Genomic DNA, 23,514 nt, shown 5'->3' with positions numbered 1-23,514 from the left:
ATGTGTTTCAGGGTAAGCTGCATACCTGATATTCCCAAGGAACAGGACTATTTATACCTAGAGAGCCTCCCTGGTGCTGCCCAAATAAATATGTGGTCAGGCCATCGGCCTTGTCTCCCCTCATGCTCTTCCCTTGGGATCCCTCCTCCATCCATCTCTTTTTTTCTTTCCTTTTTTGCATTATGTTCAGTTAGCCAACATATAGTACAACATTAGTTTTTGATGTAGTGTTCAACGATTCATTAGTTGCGTATAACACCCAGTGCTCATCAGCCATTTCTTCAAGTCAGAATTCTATATACCCTTCAATGGCTCTCCCATATGCTCCTCTGGATAACCAGACTGACATCCTAATGCCTTTAGTAAGGATTTTCCATGCCTCCCCTGTGTTTCCGAGAGCATGCTAGTTATACTTGAGGAGAGGTAGAGGAAAAGCCCCTTTGGGGAGTTCTATTGCCTGGACCCTGTTGACTCTGAAGGTGTGACCCTGACAGTGGACAAGTAAAGCTAATGAGGAGTTTCTTTTCTCCATGTAGAGCCTGATTTGATTATAAATATCTTCTATATTTTTTAAAATACTAGCTTAGAATAGGAAATTAATTGTTGGGGAGGTAGTCTTCCCCTTGACATTGTCTTTTCTTGGGATGCCAAAAACCACTCATTCCTCTCACTGGGGTCACCACGCTACTAATCTTTCTCCCTCACCTGCCCAAAGGGAAACTTAGAGCAGCAGGCATCATTTCATACTGAAGATACACTCCAGCCAAGTTTAGTGGTTTGTTGGTTAATATTCATTCATTTATTCCAAGAATATATGCTTTTCCTCTCCTGTGTGCCAGGCACTATGCTAGGTAAAGATGAGCAAAACCAGAGGCTGCCCCTGCAGTTCAGAAGCTAATGTCCAGTGGGTGGAGGGCTTGCACAAATTAACTGACTATACATTTTTAAAACTACAACCTCAGTTTTTGCTACAAAGGAGAGGTGCATGCTGACAGCAATGCCTATGAATAGGAATGTTGACTGTGGCGTTGGGGTCTGCGACACCGATGAATGGCATGAGACCTGAGAGAGGAATGGAGGGCTGGAAGCCAGGCCCATGTCCTGACCACATATTTATTTGGGCAGCACCAGGGAGGCTCTCTAGGTATAAATAGTCCTGGGATCCCCAGGCTCCTGAGTTCAGCTCACCTTTCACTCAAGCTGAAAACTCAAAGCAAAATAAACGATGAGGTTGTCTCTGAGTGTCCTTCTGGTCACTCTGGCTCTTACTACTATGAGGGTGAGTATCATTTCTCATCAGACAGGCATCAGCCCTGGTGAGTACACTTCTCAGAACCAGGTGAACTTAGGTGGCTTTCCTCTTTTTCCTGTACTTGTGAACTAGCCTCCCACCCCCACTCCCAACCCCAGGGCTAATTTTGTGAGTTCCCAACACCCTGGAAGTTGTGCAGCAAATTAATGCAGACAAATTTTAAGAGTTTTCCACTGAAACCTCTCTCCTTATCTGTGATCTGTGCTTCAGAAGCAAGAGGACATAAGATTTAGGTATGAATCATGGCTCGGCAACTTACCAGTGCTTTGACCTTGGACAAAATGCTTAATCTCTCCAAGTCTCTTCTCATCCTTGGGTTTGACAGATACCACAAGAATAGCTATAGCAAGAAGTGAGATTAACTGTATCAAGGGTCCAGCTTTGGCTCTCAAGCTGATTTCTAGCAGTTCCCAGATATTCTCCTTCCCATAGTTTTTCAGGTGACAGTTGAGTTCTCAGCTTTTAACTCTTGGATTCAGTCTCATAAAATGTTATAGCTGGAAAGTTTTGTGGAGAGTTCCCACTTCCAGAAGATCCAGTGTTGTCTGAGTCTCTTAATAATAAATTTTCAAGGTGGCTCTGGGAATAAACAGCACTCACTATGTCTACTAGTGAGTAGATCTCACTGTATCTACCAGTCCTCCTGGTTTTCTAGGAGTGTTACCAGTAATTGTAGTAGAATTACTACATTTTTAGGGGCAAGATTCTTGTTTATCTAGATAAATTCTTGTCATTCATTCAACAGTATTTTTACATATCTTCTTACCCATGGTATCGACCCAAGTCTTCTACAGTTGTTCTACCTCATCTGACTTTCTAAATGTCCTCATCTTTCCCTCACTTTCCTCTGATTTGAACCTCTCATGTTCTTTGCATAGTTTGACATCTGATCAAGGGTGAGATCAAGCCTGGTAGGGTACCTCAAGTCTACAGCGTGGTTACAAAGACTTCGGGGGATAGAGAATCTACACTAGGAAAAGTGGTTTCTTCAGGCTGCCACACAGGTCCAGGGGGTCAGGACAGAGCCCCAGTCCCTGCCTCTCACCCTCTCTAAGGGATTCTGCAGGAATAAAAGAGCCAGTCATAACTTTGTGGATAAACTTCAAATGTGTTCACACTGATTACCTGGGGGATTGTGTTTGCATGTGTGTGTTTAGCTTTTTAACCATGTCTGCATCCAGTGACATAATGTCATTCTTCAGTCTCAAAGGAGCATCTTCCAACATATAAATAGTGTGACTTTTCTTCTCCAGTTTGACCCCCCACTTCTCTGCTCTCTGGAAAGATCTCACTCTGCCATTCACTTAAAAATTGATTACTCAAACCTCTCTTTCTCTGATATCCAAGACAAAACCAAGGTGTCACTGTGTTCAGGCAAAGCTTAATTGCTTGAAATGTAATGAAAGTAATTTCAGCAAACCAGGAAAGTCTAGTTAAAAAGGTGATGTGCCTTAAAAAGGATAAAAACTGAAACAGTGATCAGCAAGCCTATATTCTAGTTCTGGCTCCTCTGATTGCTCTGCAAAATGAGGAAGTCACAGCTTCCATGGCCGGGCGTTGTCACTGGCACTATGGTGGGATGAAATCCTAAAACCTTTAGGGTTTGTGTCTAATTCTAACATTAGGGAGCCAAGGGAAAAATGTGAATTTCCTTATATCAGTTGTATTCCTTTCTCTTCTCCAGCCAATGAGAGCGCCTGTCCAGACTTGGTAAACATTTTGAAAGATTTCCTCTTTCAAGATTCAGCTAGCTTCAAGACCACCCTTCAGGGAAAATATAACCCACCTCAAGGAGTCATTGAGGACTATCTGAAAGTGAAGAAATGTTTGGATCACATCTTCCCTGAGAACAAAAAATGCATTGGAGAGGCATTGGTAATTCATTTCTTCTTTGTGCATAAAGGCTTCTGCTTGTTGAGAAGCCAGTTAGGCTGTCAGGATGCTGTTCTGTCAATGGCATAGGGGGTGGAGGTCCCTGCCTCCCTGCTCGCCCCTGATAGGGTGAAAGGTGGCCACAGGGTGGATAACATTACACCTGGGGACCTACACTAAGCTTGCACAGAGTGTCATGACGTGTTCCTCCTTTACAGGCACCAAGTTCCCCATAGTGTCCTGAGGAAGAGAACAATTGGGGCCCCATGCAGGGGTGTCGTAGGGCCAAAGTGAGGCTATGCCCTTGCCTGGGAACTTTCCTGAGAGTGAGTTCTCCCCCTCCAAGTGGACACAGTCACAGCAGAGTCCCATGGGGCTGTTGGGAGTGTTGAATGGGGAGACAGCTGGAAGGGAGGGAAACTGGTCCTCTGTCAGCATGGAGGGCAGCTGCCTGGGCACTCTGCCAGCTTCTGCACAGCCAAGACCTACCCCCCATACCTCAGCCCACTTCACCACTCCCTGCCTACAACGCTCTCCCTTATCATACCCATGTCCAGAGACTCTCCTCTATCTCCTGTAATCACATGTGAGGGTGAAACACTTAAATTACATCTTTGTCTAGAAATAAGATACTTAAAGGTGTCTCTCAGCCCATCCACTGCTGGATTTAGGTCATAAGGTTCAGTCATAAATGCTCATGGGGGCTGGGGTTTCAGTGCTGAGAAGACACGTGCCATCTGGTTGAATTTCCACACCATGAACCTGGGACTCTCCTGAAAGCAGTATTCCCAAAGTCCCCTCCCATCCCTATTCTAGTCTCTCACTCCCATATCCCCACTGCAGTGAAAAATTAGAGTCTTTCACTCGAGATACCAAGAAAAAAATCCTGGCTGCTCCTCTTTCCATTAGAAACCTGAGTCTTACTCTTGGGTCACCTCAGGCTTTACTTGCCAGAATATGGAAATGGATTTTTCCTGACTTGCATCATTTGTTGTAATTATGTCGGGTGTATTTAGTTTACCATCCTCCCTGGCTTCCTGTCCTGTGCCCATTCTACTTGCCTTTTGTTGATTGAAACTTCACAGACAACTTCTTGTAAGTGACAGCCTGTGGTTAAGGTGTCATCCCCAGGAGAAGCATGACTGACCTTCTCTCTCTTTCTTTATCTATTTCAGGAGAACATTGTGTTGTATTGTACATAACAAATCTTATATGCTAGTATCTCAGTCTCCAAATGACCACCTGATCTTCTGGAAAATGTAAAGATTTCATCATCTTGCTTTAATAAATCAGTTTCCCTGCATTCCTCTATTTGTCTTATTATTATCCCACAGTCTCTGGCCTTGAGTTGGGGTGCTCTTTGTCATGCAGTGGCCATTGGGTGTTGTCAATAGTAAATTTTAGAGACCTAGTGTCCAGTCACCCATAGCAGCCTGAACAGCAGGGACCACAAGAGGAAATATTTGCGCAGAAATCATCTAGAAAATCACTTTCTAGATTTCCCATACGCATGGGCATGAATGAAAATGAAGTTTCAGGGTAATGCACAGTTAACGTTCCTGGGATGGTTTTGTATGAAGGATACCCACAGCCTATCTATCTGGGCAGTCATGTGGTTCCCAACGAGCACTGTCACTAGTATTTTGTCCCCATCACAATCAAAACAAACTTGCTTGGTTCTCACACCTCACTCTGGTTTCGATCCTATGACTTCTCCAGTGTAATTTGTTTTCTACCTACTTCTCAAATTTAATGAACTTCTAGGGTTCACCCTTCAGTTAAATCATTTTGATTCTGCACATGCACATGCTCATTGACCTCTAGAACACTCATCAACACCTCAGGCTAATGCTTTCTCCCACACATTCTCCTGAGAGCTCCAGAAATAGCTTCCAGGTGCCCTCTGGAAAACTCCATTCAGGCCTCCATTGTTATTTCAAGAGAAATGTAGAAAACTGTACGCACTGCCTGCCTGCAACCTACTCTTCCTTCCATGGGCCTCCCTTTCTGGCTAATGCCCCAAGCCATGAGGCACCTGATGCAGACAATTTGGAAGAGTTTCCACTGACTGCTGCAAAGCACTACCATACATTTGGTGGCTTACACCTATTATTTTCTTTTTTTTTTTAAGATTTTATTTATTTATTTGAGAGAGAGAGAGAATGAGAGATAGAAAGCACGAGAGGGAAGAGGGTCAGAGGGAGAAGCAGACTCCCTGTTGAGCAGGGAGCCCGATGTGGGACTCGATCCCGGGACTCCAGGATCATGACCTGAGCTGAAGGCAGTCACTTAACCAACTGAGCCACCCAGGCGCCCTACACCTATTATTTTCTTAACGTTTGGATAACAGAGGTCCAAAATCTGTAACACTTAACAGAAATCACTGTATCAGGAGGGCCTGTCTGGAAGGTTGAGGTGAAAATCTGTTCATGGCTGCTTCCAGCTTTGATGGCTGGAAACCATCATTCCTTGTCTTCTGTCCCATCACTCTGATCTCTGCCCTATGAGGTCACACTGCCTTCTGCTTTTCTGTGTCTGTCAATCTCCCTCTTTCGCCTTCATATAAAATGTATGGGGTTGTATTTAGAGGACAATCCCAAAAATTCAGGATAATATTTCCATATCAGAATCTAGATTTATTATATCTACAAAGTCCCCCCCTTTTTTTTAACCATGAAGGGGAACATGGCAAGTAGCAGGGCTTAAGATGTGGGTATCTTTGGGGAGTTTTAGGAGTTTACTACATTCACCTTCCTGTCGTGAGCCAGCATGAAAAGACCAGGACAACCCGAGAGAGAACGGTGGGGAATGAAGAAAAACAAGAGTCAAGAAAGCTGGGATCGGGAGGTCTCATGAGCTGATAACTCAATGGAGCCCCAGTGTGCTTGAGAAGCTTTATTTTATAGTTCAATAACAAGGATGTTTATCCAGAAACTGCACATTAGTAAGAAACCTCTAAATAGAACAGACAACCACAAGTTCCTCCCGGCTGCTTTGCAAAATAACAAGAAAGCTTAATCAAGCATTTTTACAGAGGAACTATTGGGTTTGCCCCTCAAGTTCCAGAGCACTTATGTAGGTCAAATCAAATACTGGGTTGCATGCAGGGATTGTGGAAGCTAGCCCCTGGTTGGGCTCCCTGACTGCAAGGACCGAGTCAGCTTACAATCAGTTCCCTACACCTTCCCCCTGACATCCAAAGTTCACTGAGTTCTGCCACCTCCACTCCCACAGCCTCACTTCTGAGCTTTCCCTCCTGCCATCCCCATAGCCATCATCACACACCAGTCCCATCATGCCTGGCTTGGGTCAAAGTCTCCTACATGTTTCCCTGGGCTCTTTTTTTGTGCAATACATCTTCTTCATCAATGCCAAAGTGACCTTCCCATCCAACTGTGAATCTGATCTCACTCCTAGAAACATGAACTAATACAGTTATATGTTTCCAAGGCTTTTGAATAAGAGGAATTTTTGATTCGTAATCCTAACGCTGATATTGTAGTCAGAAATTGATACTACCTCATGACTGAGACATAGAAGGTAACAGCTATCTACTATTATCAATTTTTAGCAATGCTTTTATAATAAATGTGTATTTTTAACACATCAGGAAATATGTACAATCAAATCGGTCCCCTTTTGTGGAATGCATTCTGTATTCAGCCTATGTACTCTGCTAAGTGGACACAAGGATCATGGAGCTCTTGCAAACTCTAAGAAACCCAGACTGCAGACACTGCTGGGAGGACCAAGGACCACCATTTGCATTGCACACAAGGGCATCCATGGCTCCATCCCTGGGCACCCCTTAGCCTCTATCCCTGATCACCCAGGACTCTATGCTCAGCCATACTTGTTTACATGCCATTCACTTATGTATTGTGCTGAGTCATACCATTGTACCAGGGCAGGTGGGGTTCTCTTTGCCTCTACATCCTCCCTGAATAGGACAGTCTACAGCCTCATCTGTAAGGTCCATTTCCCGTCTCCTCCTTTGTGAAGCTCTTTCTGAGTCACACACCCTAAAATAAATCTTTATACAAAGACACACATCTCACCCTCAACAACATGCACACAGATATACAGTTTTACAATCACACACAGACAAACCCAAAAACACACAATATCACACCATACAAAGACAAACACACACACACACACACACACACACACACATCCTTCTGTTATCACTTTGCCTTTCTGTGATAGAATATTCATATCACAGAGCACTTTTGGATAAATTAATAATATAGAACAACAAATTTTATCAGTCACTTTAATTGTTTCTAAAATACTAAGCATTTACATTCATTGAGCACTCTTATAGGCTGGTCCTTATCCTGGAAGGTTTACATGTTCTGTCTCACTTCATCCCTACTAATAGCCAGGAAGGTAAAAGATTAATACCACCATTGAATGTGGAGATAAAGAATGTCTTCCTCCAGTGTTCCTCAACCCTGGCTCTATGTTGGAATCAACTGTGAAGATTTCAAAAGCAACTGATGCCCAGACTGTCCCCCACCCCTGCCAGGACCAACATATGGATATCTCTGCAGAGAGAATCCATTCAGTCCCCATTTCTTCGTCTCCATCTCCTTTAGGTGCTATCAGCCCAGTGACTGGGGAGGCAGGTGCCACCCGTTGATGGTAGGAGGAGGGCAAGACTCTCTATGAGACTCAGAGAACCATCCCCCCGCCCCCAGCATCACCATGGTGGTCGCTTTGAGACATTTCCTTTTTTTAATGTTTTATTTTTATTTAAGTAATCTCTGTACCCAATATGGGTCTCAAACTCCTGACCCAGTTTCAAGAGTCACAATGCTCTTCCCACTGAGTCCACCAGGCACCCCCTGCCTTGAGACCTTTCCTTAGCTACTTCTGTAACCCTTTAAGACTGGTATTTCACTGTTATAAAACTAATAAACTTAGGGTCTCATACAGGAACATTTTCCTTCATGAGCTGCTGTTAGAGAGTGTGAGGTGAGATAAAGCAAGACCGTAAGGGCGGGGGCTGGGAGGAGAGAAGTTTAAAGAGCTACTGTTTACTGGGTGCAGTTTCTGTTTGAGATGATTTCTGGAAATGGGTAGTTGTGACAACATTGTAAATGTACTTAATGAAGTGGAATTGTACATTTAAATATGGTTTAAATTTAAAGATAAAATTTTATCTTATATATATTTTACCAAACACACACACACACACACACACACACACACACACACACACACACACAGTGATTCCACAGGCTATAGCTCTCTGAGACAGCAGAAAGATAACTACATGGGAGCAGGGACTGTAATTCAATCTCCACTGGCCATACTCGCCCAGAGTTGTTACATCTCAAAGTCAAATCACATCTGCTGTCAACTCACTTTTTGTTTGTTTTGCCACCTAGATTTTTCTTTGTTGACATAGGCCTAATTTTCTATAAACTTTGGCTCAAATGACAATCCTGTATACCAAGTAGGAAGGATGAATGTATGCAGAGTCTTTTGACTTTGTCTTTGAGGCCTCTAGTTGTTCCCCTGGACACAGATTACCACTCTCTGCCCAGGGACTCCTCCTCCGATGGCTTCTCCCTGCATTCATCTTACTTTCTATGACAAGGTCAACACTCCTAACTCAAAGTTCTCCTTTTCCCATGGCTTATTTCAAGCAAACCTTCAATGGTGCTCCATATCCTAGGATATGAAGTCTAATTTCTCCCTTCTGATATTAGCATATTCAGGCCTGTATAATAATCAAAACCTCACGTTGTTTCAAACTTAAGACTTTTTTCTTTCTCTCCTTTACTACTACTTTTTCTCTCCTGGCTACTATCCATAGTTTCTTGCAGAGTTAGGGCCTAAAATGAAGAGAGACAAGAAGACAAGAAAGTTCTTAACTGACTCATATTCTTTTGCAATTAGTCCAGATTCTCTGAGTCAGGCCACTCTTTCCTCTGTGGATCATTTCATGGGTCTTCATAAAGCCCAGATGACCAAGATCCCTTCATCACCTCATGGCTTAAGGACATTCAGAGTACCCTTGGAAATCTACTCTAGCAAGAGGCACCCCTTCTGAAAATGGCACAGGGGGCAAGTAAGGTAGAACTCTAGGGGGATCATTTGGTCTCAGGATTCCAGGAGATTCAGAAAGAATGGGGGAACCCGAACAGATAGGGTGCCCAAGCTGTGGAGCAGGAGAGACTGGTTATGATCAGCAAGCCCAGAGGGGACTTTCAGCTCTGGACACCATAAACCATGAGCCGAGCTGGTAGGGAGATCACCTTCTGCTAGACCACCCTGAAAAGGACTAGAAGGTGCAGCCTGTCTAACAACCTAGGGGAGATATAGAACTGCTTGTGCCCATGACAGGGACAGCTCTAGGGATGGTGTGGCCCACGAGGAGACACCGGGGCAGCACCCAGCATGACCAGGGAGCTGTGAAGGAGGATGCACATGCGAGCCCACGGCTGCTGGCAGTTGCTGAGTCACAAGGCACAGAGGCCCACATGGGTTCCTGTGGCTCCCCAGGGAGAAGTCCAGCCAGCGGGGCCCCGAGATTTGGCAGTTTGGCACATAAAGAGCCTGTGCCAACAACTTGGTAACAGCTCTCAGGGTGGTGTGATCCCCCAAGGGACACTGGGGCAGCACTCATTGTGACCTGGGAGCTGTGGAAGAGGGTGCACGCATGAGACCATGGTGGCTAGCAATTGCAAAGTCATAAAGTGCAGAGATGCTCACAGGTCCCTGTGACCCCCTCTGCGAGAGGTGTGACCTGCATGAATTGCACGAGTCTGTAGAGTTTGGTATGCACAGAGGTGGAGATGGATTGACCTGGAGGATTTGCTGAGGGACTGCGACATTGCGGCTCTGTGCCAGAGATTCCCACAGGGCCATGTTTGCTCTGACCCTCTAAAGCGAAGTGGAAAGACCACGGGGAACAAAAGCAGTGCAGCCAACCAGCTCACCTTAAGCCCATCCCCCTGAAAGGGGTGGGGCAACTCCATCCAAACAAAGAAGGCTGAGTAGCCAAGAAACAGGCCCCTACCCCAGAAGACAGACTGGAAGAACACGTGAATGATAAGCTTATATCCCACAGGACTGTAAAACTCCAGTGCCAGGGAAAAATGATATAGGGACCTCCAGGTGTTTCCTCATGACTCCCTTATACTTCAGGCTAAAATTTTGCGTTTCTTTTCTCTTTCTTTCTTTCTTTCTTTCTTTCTTTCTTTCTTTCTTTCTTTCTTTCTTTCTTTCTTTCTTTCTTTTTTCTTTTCCCCTGCTCCATCCAGTTCCAAATAGATTCATATTTCCCAACCTGTTTTTAAGTTGCTTCTTAACTTTTATTTTCTTTTTCACATATATGTTTTATAGATTTATGCCCCACACTAGCCCATTTTTAACTCTATTCAATTTCATCTTACTATATATGTAAGTTCTGATTTTTTTGCAATTATGGGATATAGTGTCTTCTAACACACAGAGCAAAAATCAGGAGGAACAGGCAGATCACCCTGCTGTGTCCACCCTGAGAGATTTTATAATCTCTCTCCCTGCTCCCCTTCTTTTTTTTTTTTTGTCTTTTCTTTCTTTTTTATTGTTTTGGATCATCTTGGCTTTGATGGCGTATCTGTGATAGCTTTTGAACACTTCTGATTTTTTTTTTTGTAGGTGCATTTTGCTTGGGGCTGTGATTGATATTTTGAACTCTGTACAGTCCCTCAAATATCCCTTAAAAGAATGACTAAGAGGAGGACCTCCCAACAAAGAAAAGAACCAGAGACAAGGGCCTCTGCCACAGATCTAATGGATATGAATATAAGCAAGATGTCAGAGATAGACTTCAGGGTAGCAATTATGAGGTCAATAGCTAGGCTTGAGAAAACGATTAGCAGCAATATAGAATCTTTAAGGGCAGAAATGAGATCTAATCAGTCTGAACTTAAAAATACTATGAATGAGATGCAGTCTAAACTGGATACTCTAACAATCAGGGTAAATGTGGCAGAAGGACAAATTAGTGATCAAGAAGATAAGATGATAGAAAGGACGGAAGTCGATGAGAATAGGGATAGGCAGTTAGAAGCCCCTGGGATCAGACATTGAGAGATCAATGGTGCCATGAAACCTTCCAATGTCACAATTATTGGGATCCCTGATGAGGTGGAGAGAGAGAGTGGACTAGAAGGTATATTTGAGCAAATCATAACTGAGAACTTCCCTAATCTAGGGAAGGAAATAAGCATTCATGTCCAAGAGGCAAAGAGAACTCCCAAGATCAATAAAAATAGACCAACACCCTGGCATATAATAGTGAAACTTGCAAATCTTAGAGCGAAGGAAGCTGTCTTGAGAGCCACTAGGGTTAAGAGATTTCTTATGCACAGAGGGAGGAACATCAGAATAACGTCAGACCTGTCCACAGAGACCTGGCAAGACAGAAAGGGCTGGCAAGACAGATTCAGGGTACTAAATGAGAAGAACATGCAGCCAAGAATACTTTATCCAGCAATGCTGTCATTCGGAATGGATGGGGAGATAATGTGCTTCCAGGACCAACAGAAACTGAAAGAATATGTGACCACCAAGCCAGCCCTGCAAGAAATATTAAGGGGGATTCTATAAAAGAGGAAAGACCCCAAGAGTAACATAGACCAGGAATTTACAGAGACAGTCTATAGAAACAGGGACTTTACAGGCAATATGACAGAACTAAATTCATATCTTTCAATAGTTACTCTATGTGAATGGGCTAAATGCTCCCATGAAATGGCATAGGGTTGCAGATTGGATAAAAAGACAGGGCCCATCCATATGCTGTCTCCAAGGGACATATTTTTAACCTAAAGACACCTCCAGATTGAAAGTGAGGAGATGGAGAACCATTTATCATGCCAAAAGGACCTCAAAACAAAGCAGGAGAACCATTTATCATGCCAAAAGGACCTCAAAACAAAGCAGGGGTAGCAATTCTCATATCAGACAAATTAGATTTTAAACCAAAGACTGTAGTAAGAGATGTAGAGGGACACTATATCATACTTAAAGGGTCTATCCAACAATAAGATCCAACAATTGTAAATATCTATGACACCAGCACGGGAGCAGGCAACTACATAAGCCAACTGTTAACCAAAATAAAGAATCATAGTGATAATAATACATGAATAGTGGACCTTAATACTCCACTCTCAGCAATGAACAAATCATCTAAGCAGAAGATCAACAAAGAAACAAGAGCTTTCAATAACACATTGAACCAGATGGACTTCATAGTCCATATACATCATTCTGTATATACAGAGCATTCCATCCTAAAACAACAGAATACTCATTCTTCTTGAGTACACATGGAACTTTCTCCAGAACAAACCACATACTGGGTCACAAATCAGTTCTCAACCGATACCAAAAGATTGAGATTATTCCCTGCATGTTATCAGACCACAACGCCTTGAAACTAGAACTCAATCACAAGAAAAAATTTGGAAGGGATTCAACACTTGGAAGTTAAAGAGCATCCTGCTAAAGAATGATTGGGTCTACCAGGAAATTAAAGAAGAACTTAAACAATTCATGGAAACGAATGAGAATGAAAACACATCGGTTCAGAACCTATGGGATACTGTAAACGTAGTCCTTAGAGGGAAGTACATAGCCATCCAAGACTCTCTCAAAAAACTAGAAAAATCCCAAATGCACAAACTAACCTTACACCTAAAGGATCTAGAGAAAGAACAGCAAACAAAGCCTAAATCAAGCAAGATAAGAGAAATGATAAAGATTAGAGCAGACATCAATGAAATAGAAACTAGAAGAACAGTATAACAGAGCAACAAAACTAGAAGCTGGTTTTTTGAAAGAATTAATAAGATTGATAAACCTTTGGCCAGACTTATCAAAAAGAAAAGAGAAAGGACCCAAATTAATAAAATCATGAATGAAAGGGGAGAAATCATGACTAATACCAAAGAAATAGAAACACTTATTAGAAATTATTAGCAGCAACTACATGCCAACAAATTAAACAACCTGGAATAAATGGATGCCTTTCTGGAAACTTACAAACTACCAAGACTGGATCAGGAAGAAATAGATGATCTGAATGGCCAATCGCCAGGGAAATTGAAACAGTAATCAAAAACCTCTCAAAAAACAAGAGTCCAAGGCCAGATGTCTTCCCAGGGAAATTCTACCAAACATTTAAAGAAGAAATCTTACCTATTCTACTGAAGCTGTTCCAAAAAATAGAAACAGAAGGAATACTTCCAAACTCGTCCTTTGAGGCCAGCATTACCCTCATCCCCAAACCAGAGAAAGACCTCATCAAAAAGGAGAATTACAGACCAATATCCCTGATGAACATGGATGCCCAAATACTGACCAAGATCCTAGCCAATAGTATCCACAGTACATTAAAAGGATTATCCACCAAGACCAGGTGGGATTTATTCCTGGGATGCGAGGGTGGTTCAACATTCGCAAATCAATCAACGTGATAGATCACATTAATAAAAGAAAAGAAAAGAACCATATGATTCTCTCAATTGATGCAGAAAAGCATTTGATAAAATACAACATCCTTTCCTGATTAAAACTCTTCAAAATATAGGGATAGAGGGAACATACCTCAATAGCATAAAAGCCATCTATGAAAAGCCCACAGCAAATATCATTATCAATGAGGAAAAAATGAGAGCTTTTCCCTTAAGGTCAGGAATATGACAGGGATGCCCACACTCACCGCTTTTGTTCAACATAGTACTAGAAGTCCTAGCAAAAGCAATCAGACAATAAAAAGAAATCAAATGTATTCAAATTGGGAAAAGAAGAAGTCAAACTCTCTCTCTTTGCAGATGACATGATACTTTATGTGGAAAACCCAAAAGACTCTACCCCAAAACTACTAGAACTCACACAGCAATTCATCAACGTGGCAGGATACAAAATCAATGCACAGAAATCAGTTGCATTTCTATACATTAACAATGGAACTGAAGAAAGAGAAATTAAGGAATTGATTCCATTTACAATAGCACCCAAAACCGTAAGATACCTAGGAATAAACCTAACCAAAGTGGTAAAGGATCTATACTCTAGAAACTACAGAACACCTATGAAATAAATTGAGGAAGATACAAAGAGATGGAAAAACATTCCATGCTCACGTATTGGAAGAATAGACATTGTGAAAATGTCTATGCTGACCAGAGCAATCTACACTTTCAAAGCAATCCCTATCAAAATACCATCATCATTTTTCACAGAGATGAAACAAACAATCCTAAAATTTGTATAGAACAAGAAAAGACCTCGAATCACCGGGGGAATGTTGAAAAAGAAAACCAGGGGCGCCTGGGTGGCTCAGTTGGTTGAGCGACTGCCTTCAGCTCAGGTCATGATCCTGGAGTCCCAGGATTGAGTCCCACATCGGGCTCCCTGCTCAGCAGGGAGTCTGCTTCTCCCTCTGACCCTCTTCCCTCTCGTGCTCTCTATCTCTCATTCTATCTCTCTCAAATAAATAAATAAAATCTTTAAAAAAAAAAAGAAAAAGAAAACCAAAGCTGGAGGCATCACGTTGCCTGACTTCATGCTATATTACAAAGCTGTGATCATCAAGACAGCATGGTACTGGCACAAAAACAGACACACAGGTCAATGGAACAGAATAGAGACTCCAGAAATGGACCCTCAACTCTACGGTCAACTAATCTTTGACAAACCAGAAAAGAACGTTCAATGGAAAAAATACAGTCTCTTCAGTAAAAGGTGCAGGGAGGTTGGACAGCTACATACAGAAGAATGAAACTTGACCATTCTCTTACACCAGACACAAAGATAAACTCAAAATGGATGAAAGACCTCAATGTGAGATAGGAATCCGTCAAAATCCTAGAAGAGAACATAGGCAGTTACCTCTTTGACATCGGCCACAGCAACTTCTTTCAAGATACATCTCCAAAGGCAAGTGAAACAAAAGCAAAAATGAACTTTTGGGACTTCATCAAGACAAAAAGCTTCTGCACAGCAAATGAAACAGTCAACAAAACAAAGAGGCGACCCACAGAATGGGAAAAGATTTTTGCAAATGACACTACAGACAAAGGGCTGATATCCAAGATTTATAAAGAACTTCTCAAACTCAACCCCCAAAAAACAAATAATCAAGTCAAAAAATGAGCAGAAGACATGAACAGACACTTCTCCAAAGAAGACATACAAATGGCTAACAGACACATGAAAAAATGTTCATCATCATTAGCCATCAGGGAAATTCAAATCAAAACCACAATGAGATACCACCTGACACCGGTTAGAATGGTTAAAATTGACAAAACAGCAAACAACAAACATTGGAGAGGATGTTGGAGAAAGAGGAACCCTCTTACACTGTTGGTGGGAACGCAAGCTGGTACAGCCACTCTGGAAAACAGTATGGAGGTTCCTCAAAAAGTTAAAAATAAAGCTACCCTATGACCCAGCAATTGCACTACTAGGTATTTACCCAAAAGATACAAATGTACTGAAAAGAAGGGTCACATGCATCCCAATGTTCATAGCAGCAATGTCCGCAGTAGCCAAACTGGGGAAGGAGCCAAGATGCCCTTCAACAGATGAATGGATAAAGAAGATGTGGTCCATATATACAATGGACTATTACTCAGCCATCAGAAAGGATGAATACCCACCATTTGCATGGACATGGATGGAACTGGAGGGTATTATGCTAAGTGAAATAAGTCAGGCAGAGAAAGACAATTATCATACGGTTTCACTCATATGTGGAACATAAGCAATAGCACGGAGGACCACAGGGGGAGGGAGGGAAAACTGAAGGGGGGGAAATCAGAGAGGGAGACAAAACATGAGAGACTCTGGACTCCAGGAAACAAGCAGGGTTTCAGAGGGGAGAGGTATGGGGGGTAGCCAGGTGATGGGTATTAAGGAGGGCACGTGTTGTGATGAGCACTGGGTGTTATACACAACTGGGTATTATATGCAATGAATCGTTGAACATTACATCCAAAACTAATGGTGTACTATATGGTGGCTAACTGAACATTAAAAAAAAAAAAAAACTATCCAGAAGAACATGGGTGGCTCAGTAGGTTAAGCATCTGCTTTTGGCCCGGTCATGACCCCCGGGTCCTGGGAAGGAGCCCCTTGTCAGGCTCCCTACTCAGCGGGGAGCCTGCTTCTCCCTTCCCCTGTCCTTTGTCCCTCCCCCAGCTGTGCATGCGCTCTCTCTGTGGTTCTTTCTCTCTCAAATAAATAAAAGTAAAATCTTAAAAAAAAAAAAAAAGACCTATCCAAAAAGTCCCTGCTTTCATCACTAAAGTCCTTCATTTGCCTTTTGAAAGGAGATTGGCAGCAATGGTCCACTGGGGGAAAGCACACACATAAGAACATCACCTTCTTCCCTATTTCTGGTCTCTCTCTAAGTTAGTATTGATCTTGGCAACCTGTGCTCCAGCTGAATGATGGGAAGAAATGAGTCCCAAATAATCCAAACAGGAAATACTACATTTGTGAGTATTTAATTCATCTCTTTGTCTCTCTTATCAATTTCTTTTTCATTTTGTTAACTTGAGCCTACTTTTTTTTTCTCTTGTTTCTATTAGCTTCCTATTGTCCCTGTTTCAACTTATGTGGTTTCTCTATTTCTGTTGTATGAGGCTGTCCTGTGTCTCTCTTGACACCAAGAGACACACTGTTTGCTTTCCTTATCCTGCCAAATACCAAGTGCTCCAGAGCCTCTGTACATGCTGTTCCCTCTGCCAAGAACATACTTTCCCAGATCTTCCCCTTGATATCATCGTCCACTCATCCAGGCTTTAAGGTCCATCCTCCTGTAGCTGGCCTGGACATCTGTACAGGACGCTGCCCCTCATGGTTATCTTGTTGTTCTGTACAGCAATCACTTTCTGATGTCACTCATTCAGCTATAGGCTTGTTTTTGTCTCCCTTGTGAGAAGTCCCACAGGGTCAAAGTCCTGGTGGAACACCTGAATCTGGGGCACACAGCACAGACGCCGGTCATGGGGGAAGCTCATGGTTACTGTTGAGCAGTGGGTGGGTGGATAGGTGGTTAGATGGAAGAAACCTCCCATTTATTCATAATTACCTTGTTTGAATAAGCTTTTGTTTTGTTTTGTTTAACATTTTATTCATTTATTTGACAGAGAGAGACAGAGACAGAGAGCACAGGCATGGGGATCGGGAGAGGGAGAAGCAGGCTTCTCCCTGAGCAGGGAGCCTGAAGTAGAGCCTGATCTCAGGACCCCGACAACATGACCCGAACCGAAGGCAAACGCTTAACCAACTGAGCCACCCAGGTGCCCCTGGATAAGCTCTTTACAGAGTATCTGTCGTTCTTGCAAAACCAGAGGTGGTATTATTCCTGCTCATTTTAGAAACGAGGAAAAGGAAGCTTGAAATGACCAGCAGTTTCACTTGCCCAAGGACACTTTGTGATTAGGTGTTGCATCCAAGATTTAATTCCACTTCTGCTTGAACCCAGACCTGGTCACCATTCTTCCACTCAGCACTGTCTCTGCTGAGCAACCTCTTGCTCTACTGCTTCACACCATTCTTTGAATTGGTGGGGGAAAAAACAGCTAAAAAACTTATGGATTTACGATAGACTGAATTTATGAAATTGAGTTAATTAAATGAGATATTCTTTGTAGAAAAGAGCCTTCAAGGAGAATAAGACATTGTGTTTCCCAAACACAAGCACCTTCCTAAACTGTCTATGGGCTAGGGAAGTCTGCCCTCCAAAGGACATATGTGGAATTGCACTGAGCCCAGATGTGCCCTAAGCCAACAGGAGCAGAACACGTGATAGGAACCTTTATGGACCTTGAGGAAGGAGGATGGGTATGAGGGGGATATGAAGCCCACAATAATAATAAAACAACCAAGAGGACAACACAGGCTCACTTTGCTGTAATCTGATTAGTTAGCAAGCACTTTCGCATTAATTTCATCTACAGTCATGTATCGTTACTGAGTTCCAAGATTGTTTTGGGTCCAACAAGCTCTGTCTCCTTGGTTTCTACAAATGGAGCACAGGCTGGCTGGGTTGCAGTTGATTCTTGCTGCCATTTCCTGGTCCAAAGCCAGGGTCATCGTGTGATTCATTCCTTCATTTATGGGAGGGATTAAGGTAGTGAGCAGAAGAATAAAAGGAGGACTCCTAGGGGCTCACCGCCAAAGTTCTTTCCTCCCTGACAGACCGGCCAGCCAGAGCTGCCCTCAAACGTGAAGCTGCTGAGAGTCCTTGTGCTGATTGCCCGCCCCCTTTACTGCTTTGCAGGTGATTTCTATGCAGGGAGGACAGGCTTTGGGCTGAAGATTGTGTCACAGCCCTCTGGAAGACCTCCTGTTCCCCAAACTCCAGTGCAAAGCATCTCATTTCTCCAGCGTCTTCGTGTTTCATGGTTTCTAGTGTTTGGCTTCTCTGGGCTATGGAGGTAGCATAGGGGTGGGGAGGGGGCACACATGGTTTCAGGCTTAAAGGAAATCCTAGATCCTGAACTTACTCTGCTAGAATTGAGAACTCAAGATCATTCACCATAATCTCTCTGAATATGTGTGTCTACTGGAATGTGAGAAGATGACCAACATCCTAAGGACACCAACAAAGGGCTTCATACCTACGTAACTGAGACCACTTTCACATGTTTTCTTCCAGGTTCTGGATGCTAGTTTCTAGAAGTGGTGGTTAACAAAACAATCAATTCTCAAGTGAGCATGGATGAATACCAAAACTTACTTGAGCCCTTCTCATCTGGTCCTGCAACTGACCAAGCCCTAGCACAACTGAAGCAATGTTTTCTCAGCCAGTCAAACGAAACTCTGAGCAATGTTGGAGTGATGATGGTAACTATGATTTCTTCTAATGAGCTTTCAAACCACTGATCAGGGACAAGCAAACTCTAAGTTTGTCACTCATTATGCCACATCAAGTGTTACACATGCCTTCTTTTATTTCAGTGAATTTAATTGTGGGTGCATGTGAATCCTTTGACATCCAGAAAGCCAGCCAAGGTTCCAGTACTGACTTGCCTCTTCACTTTGTGGAATCTTTAGGGAATGGAAATAAAAAGGTCAAGGTGGGAAAAGAACACACACACAAACTCACACACACACTTTCTATCAAGGTTTAAAACATCTGATTCTCAAGAAGTTCCTCACTTGTAGAAGTGATCAGCAAAAAAGATCCCCTTCTTCATAGAAACAAAGAGGAAAATGTTCATAAGAATGTTTTTTATTTAAATTCAATTAGCCAACATATAGTACATGATTAGTTTTTGGTGTAGTGCTCAATGATTCATTAGCTGTGTATACCACCCAGTGCTCCTCACATCACGTGCCCTCCTTATTACCCATCACCAGGCTAACCCATCCCCTCACCACCCTCCTCTCCGTAACCCTCAGTTTGTTTCCTGGAGTCCAGAGTCCAGAGTCTCTTATGGTTTGTCTCCCTCTCTGATTTCCACCCCCTTCAGTTTTCCCTCCCTCCCCCTGTGGTCCTCTGTGCTATTGCTTATATTCCACATATGAGTGAAGCCGTATGATAATTGTCTTTCTCTGCCTGACTTATTTCACTTAGCATAATCCCCTCCAGTTCCATCCATGTCCATGCAAATGGTGGGTATTCATCCTTTCTGATGGCTGAGTAATAGTCCATTGTATATATGGACCACATCTTCTTTATCCATTCATCTGTTGAAGGGCATCTCGGCTCCTTCCCCAGTTTGGCTATTGTGGACATTGCTGCTATGAACATTGGGGTGCATGTGACCCTTCTTTTCAGTACATTTGTATCTTTTGGGTAAATACCTAGTAGTGCAATTGCTGGGTCATAAGGTAGCTTTATTTTTAACTTTTTGAGGAACCTCCATACTGTTTTCCAGAGTGGCTGTACCAGCTTGCGTTCCCACCAACAGTGTAAGAGGGTTCCTCTTTCTCCAACATCCTCTCCAATGTTTGTTGTTTGCTGTTTTGTCAATTTTAACCATTCTAACTGGTGTCAGGTGGTATCTCATTGTGGTTTTGAAGTCAAAAAAAGTCATATCCCTGATGACAAGTATTTTTTAATAGAATCCAGAAGAACCCACTTGAAGAAGACTCTGTACATCTTATTAAAAGAATTTAGAATGCACTTTCAAGCAATCACAATGTGTTAGTATACATGATCAGATTCCTTGACCATAAATTTAAGACCCCATGATGGCAAGTAGAGATCATGGGTATGAATCTGCCATGGGGGGTGGAATTGCATAAAAGAACAGTCAGTACTGTGTTTGTTCTCTGTATTTCATTCCCTATCCTAATATGCCATTGAAAACCTTCCAGAGTAGACAATGTAGAAATATTGCCAAAGCAAAAGGTAATAGTGTCCCCCACTGAGAAGATGCTAACACAGGGCACAACTTGGATGAACCTTGAGCACATTATGATAAAGGAAATAAGCCAGTAAAAAAAGACAACTATTGCATGAGTTCATTTACATCCATTTTCTAGAGTAGCCAATCTCCTATAAACAGAATGTAGAATAGTGCTTTCAGCGGCTGGGTGGTATGGGAAATGGGGATGTTCAGTGGGTATAGAGTTTCACCATAGCAAGATGAAAACGTTCTGGAGATTGGTCGCACCACAATGTCAATACACTTAACACTGCTGAACTATATACTTAAGATGATGAAAATGGCCAATCTTACGTTATGTGTATTTACCATCAGAAAACATTTTAAAGCCTGAAAAACCCTGCAACCAAAGATAGTGGAATTTTTTCTTTAAAAACCTGATTAGACTGACCACTTGGAGTGCACATCTCCATTATTTTCTGGGTCTCAAAGGTAATGGTTTCAGTTTCAGACTGTTTTCGGTATTTCTAACATGTAAGGCCACACCAGAGCTCAAAAACTTCACATTTTTTTGTATATGAGCTGAAACTTAACAATTCTTTGTTGAAAACTGATAATACACACAGCATATTTACAGGATATGATATTTCATGGAGTAGGAAACATGAAGAAAAAAGTATTACCGAGACCCCTGATGGGCAGAGATCTGGCAACAGCAGCACCTCTCTGGAATCAATAAAGTCTCTGGATCGTTAGAATGAGAAACAAGATCATTCCAATCTTAATTCAAACACTGACTTTCTTGGATACCAGATGTGTGTGGACAAACCCAGAACACCCAAGGAGAAGAAGTGTTTCTTTTTCAACTTTCCTTTCTAACAGAGAGCTGAAAATCTGATCGATGTCTCTGTTTTTGTTTTCCAGAACACAATATATCAAAGTAGGTGGTGTGCTGAAGTTTTAACCTTCCACATGACCTGAGGCACCGAGGACTACAGAGAATGGTCAGAAACTATGGATTCCTATGAACCACGAGTTTCCTTTCCTTTTTGTCTTTTGATCTATAAACTGCAAGACAATTGTTGAAACCTTGAGTACATTTTCATTTCAGTAAAGTATCTGCAAATGGAAAGCTCTGCTTATGTGATCTGATCAAAATGGAGGCTTTAGAGAGCCTCTTCTATCACACGTACGTGTGCCCACACGCTCACGCACAGAGAAGCTCATGCCTAATTTTTCATTGGAGAACACATGGGTGAAGGACTGAGGAATCTGAAAAGCACTTTGTTTGTCCCCATGTGTAGCCCTACAGGGTCCTCTCTCTGAAAATGTGCTCTTCCACACTCTTGGCCGCCATTTCCCTTGGGACCTTGTGGGAAGATCTCCAGACTTAGGTTCTGGTGTTTGGGCCCTGTGCAGTTCCCTGAGACACTGCAGTCTTCGTCTGTGTTGTGAGCCCAGCTCGCCGTGGCTAGGCCTCTCTCAGCTCCTGCCCCGGATCCAAGAGTGCAGGGCCAGGACTAGAGCCAGGGAGAGACATGACTCATACAAAGCAGGGGCGAATCCTGTCTTGATTTTAAATTTTAAATATGTGGCATTCATTTTGATTCTTGAAATATTTCATTAAAATGTGATTTGCCCTACTTACTGAGATTGGGGGCCTCCCTGAAATTGTGTGGGCACCCCTAGTCCTCTCTGTGTAAGTGACAATGTGGTCCAGTCTCTCCACCATGATAACCTACAAAGCCAGGTAGGTTGAGGAAAATGTGTGTGTTTTGTAGGAATAAGGCAAAGCCAGTAGTTTTTATACTGAACCATAGCTCTCCTTGCTTTTATCCACCCCCACATTCCGGTCATCAGGGATAAGATATTGCCACCTCTTCTGCTCACTACTCACGGGGTCCCTCTTCTCTTCCTTCATGGACTATCCTGTCACCCCGAAAGAGCCTTGACCCTAACTCAAGACTTTCTCAACTTCAACCAGGGCTGACTTCCACCAGGCATAACACATGTAGAGCATTAGTCACATGGTACTTTTAAGATTCCACAAAAATTTATAATTTCTTTAAAAATATTAACCGAAAGTGACTGTAGTAATAAAGAATATATACCAATAAACCAGAGTGGAGTATATTATCTTTATACTGATGTAGTTTTTTTTTTTAAAGATTTTATTTATTTATTTGACAGAGAGGGACACAGAGAGAGAGGGAACACAAGCAGGGGGAGTAGGAGAAGCAGGTTTCCCACGGAGCAGGGAGCCCGACGTGGGGCTTGATCCCAGGGTCCTGGGATCACGACCTGAGCTGAAGGCAGACACTTAACAACTGAGCCACCCAGGCGCCCCTATCCTGATGTAGTTGTAAGATATGGTACTAATATGCTTTTTACTGAAACTGGCCCAAAGTATCTAGGACTTACAAATGTCATAATGAGTCCCTCCCCTCTTCCTTCTCCCAAACACCTCAGGATCTGTGATGCCATTAGACCCAGGCAGAAGGACCCTTCCCAGGACCCACAACTTAAAAGATTCCCCCTATTAAACAGACACACACACACACACACACACACACACACACACACATTTATTAACTCATGGACCATACACAGTTCTCAGTGCTCTGGGTGCACCCTCACTGGGGAGGGAAGCTGCAAAATCCCTCTCTGCCTCTCAAAAATGGGGACCTCAGTCCACCCTCTCTCTCTTTCGGACCATCAGAGGAGAGGAAAAAGAAGAGATTCAGCTGTAGGAACTGGAGATGGGCATACAGATATGCAGAAATTTGCTTCTGTTGAGATGAATCCTGGCCCATTTGATGAAGGTGTCTACATATTGAACAGAGCAAATATCATGCAAGAATTGGTAATATAGGTTATTGAATGACTAGAATAGTATAAAGGGAAGATGAAGGATGCCCAATGAGTGATCATTTGAAAAGACAATACTAACTCTAGAACTGGGAAAATAAG

General features: G+C 42.7%; 1 pseudogene across 1 annotated transcript; it reads left to right on the top strand.

Moving 5' to 3' along the window:
• Positions 1-1,225: 1,225 nt before the first annotated feature.
• LOC148162596 (uncharacterized) lies at positions 1,226-22,586 on the top strand (annotated as a pseudogene). The gene is made up of 5 exons (XR_015766599.1): positions 1,226-1,316; positions 2,997-3,187; positions 18,407-18,488; positions 18,867-19,054; positions 21,469-22,586. The product of XR_015766599.1 is annotated as an uncharacterized LOC148162596 (transcript).
• The last annotated feature ends 928 nt before the right edge of the window (positions 22,587-23,514 follow it).

Source organism: Eumetopias jubatus, unplaced genomic scaffold (assembly GCF_037043125.1).
Source record: "Eumetopias jubatus isolate StellerSeaLion01/CBP00866 unplaced genomic scaffold, mEumJub1_p1.0 scaffold_13, whole genome shotgun sequence".
Classification (NCBI taxonomy): Eukaryota; Metazoa; Chordata; class Mammalia; order Carnivora; family Otariidae; genus Eumetopias; species Eumetopias jubatus.
This window is presented reverse-complemented; position numbering and strand designations above follow the sequence as displayed.